Below are 2500 nucleotides of genomic sequence, written 5' to 3'. Positions count from 1 at the left end.
GGAGGGCAATTTGCTGCTGGTCGTGGTGGTGCTGGTCGCCGTTGTTGTTGGGCTGGCGGCATGAAGCTGCTTGAGCGACAATGGTCTGCTGCGTCATTGGGGGTGCATCTTGTAACCTGTGCCGGGCAGCCAGGGATGCTGGATGGCGGAGCGGCCTGCAAGCCGAGCGCCTTTCTTCGGAAGCGGGCTTGATCGGCCAGCCGGCGGGTGGAAAACTTCGGTCGGCCAGTTCTGGCTGTCTGATGCGGCCGGGGCCGAAATGCGGATCTCTCCGCCGTCCCGTGTCGGACCGCTGTCGGCCATACCTCGTTGGAAAGCGGCGGCGACGCCGCAGGCGGCGGTGTCAGCCCGCTCCCGCATGGACGAGGCACGGCGTCGCTAGGCCGCTTGGCCCGCCGGGCAACCGGCATCCGCTGCAGTCTTTGGGCAGTAACATGACGACGCAACGTGGCAACTGGCGCGGGAAAAGAGCGTCCGCTGCGGCCGGACGGGTCGCACCGGAGGCCAGCGACGGCGTGCGGCCGGCTCTTTGGCCGGCGGAGGTGCAGCCGTTGGCTGGAGACCGCTTTCCGACGGCTATCTCCGCTGGTCGGCCAGCTGTGCTCGTCGGGTGCGCGGCGCGGGGAAGAGGAAGGCAAGCGGCATGGAACGCTACCACATTCCTGCGGGCCGACCCGAAGCCGAGCGCGCTGGAAGTCCGCGAAATGCAACCGGAGAAGAAAGTCTGAATGTGGCAACTGATGAACTGAAAATTGTCGGCGGCAAATGGTTAACCAAATGGGTTGAAGGTGGCAAACCATTAACCGAAAACTCTGGCAAATGGTTAACCGGCGTGTTAAGATGGTATCTTTAATAAAAGACGGAAATGACGAAGCCAACATAGCCAAACGAAGGCGGGGACGTTAGTGTGGCAGAAGGGCATGTCTTTAAGCCGTCGGGCGAATGTCCCTGCCAGTTGGAATCTTTTCGGGAAAAAGGGTGAAAAAATCGGAAAGGCCTAGCCGTCCGCCGTGGGGTGCGTTCGCTCGGGCTCGGCCAGCCGCGTCGATGGGTGCCGGAACGGTGCGGCTGCGCTCCGGGAGTGCGGAGATACGGCCTGTCAAGTTTCGTCCCGGAAGTCTGGATGGAGCTAAATCCGAAGCCGTTTGCGGGAAATTAGTTCCAGGGCTCGGCGACCGAAGTCAAATCCGTCCCGCCAACTTGACACTTGTCATTTCTGTCCTTGGGGGTTGGCGGGGTACCTGCACAGAGGTAGGAGGTGGCTGATCGAGAATTGGTGAGTTTTCCAAAGTCACGTCTCGAGCCTCCAGGTCTGCAGAGACCGACCAGGGCTGCCGCCCAACCGACTATTCACCCTTTTTGGGCGGGAATTTTTTCCATTTTTGTCCATTTTTCGGGTTTTTGGTCGGGCTTCAAAAACGGCAGCCCGAGGCCTGGCAGAGGCCGGGGCATGTCCCCGGTCGCGCCAGGCGGCTCGCGCGACCCGATTAGGCCCCGAAAGGAGTCGGGAAATCGGCAGACCTGCCCGAGTTCAGCCCGGGGGAGGCGGGGGGCAGGTCGGTTCGGCTCAAATCATTAACCAAAGCCGAGACTTGGTCTCGCTGGCGCAACCGAAGTGCCAGGCTGGATAACTCATTAACCAGAAGGCGGCTGGAGGCAGGCAGGGCTGATGGCTGAGGCCGGGTGGAGGCCACCCGCGGCCGGGAAAGTCAAAAGTCCCGTTGTGTGGAAGTCTATGAGGTCAGATTCGGCCGCCTTACCGGGCCTGCGGTTGATGGTTTCCCGCTTGGGCAAGCGAGTCGGCCCGGCAAAGTGGCCACTTGCATTTTCTGGCAAGTGTCTGCGAACAACGTTAATGAGTTGAACCTCGGCAATTGTCGGAAGTCCCGATGAAGAAATGAAAATGCCCCTTTTGCGGGGATTTGGATGCTCATGGCCGGCAGCAGGTGGCCCGACGCCCCGCCAACTTGACACTTGTCATTTCTGTCCTTGGGGGTTGGCGGGGTATCTGCACAGAGGTAGGAGGTGGCAGAATCGAGACTTGGTGAGTTTTCCAAACAAACGTCTCGAGCCTCCAGGTCTGCAGAGACCGACCAGGGCTGCCGCCCAACCGACTATTCACCCTTTTTGGGCGGGAATTTATTCCCTTTTTGCCCATTTTTCGGGTTTTTGGTCGGGCTTCAAAAGCGGCTGCCCGAGGCCTGGCAGAGGCCGGGGCATGGTCCCCGATCGCGCCAGGCGGCTCGCGCGACGCGATTAGGCCCCGAAAGGAGTCGGGAAATCGGCAGACCTGCCCGAGTTCAGCCCGCGGGGGCGGGGGGCAGGTCGGTTCGGCTCAAATCATTAACCAAAGCCGAGACTTGGTCTCGCGGGCGCAACCGAAGTGCCAGGCTGGATAACTCATTAACCAGAAGGCGGCTGGAGGCAGGCAGGGCTGATGGCTGAGGCCGGGTGGAGGCCACCCGCGGCCGGGAAAGTCAAAAGTCCCGTTGTGTGGAAG

This window comes from Pristiophorus japonicus, unplaced genomic scaffold (assembly GCF_044704955.1).
Source record: "Pristiophorus japonicus isolate sPriJap1 unplaced genomic scaffold, sPriJap1.hap1 HAP1_SCAFFOLD_1057, whole genome shotgun sequence".
NCBI classification, from domain to species: domain Eukaryota; kingdom Metazoa; phylum Chordata; class Chondrichthyes; family Pristiophoridae; genus Pristiophorus; species Pristiophorus japonicus.
Note: the sequence above shows the minus strand (reverse complement) of the source record.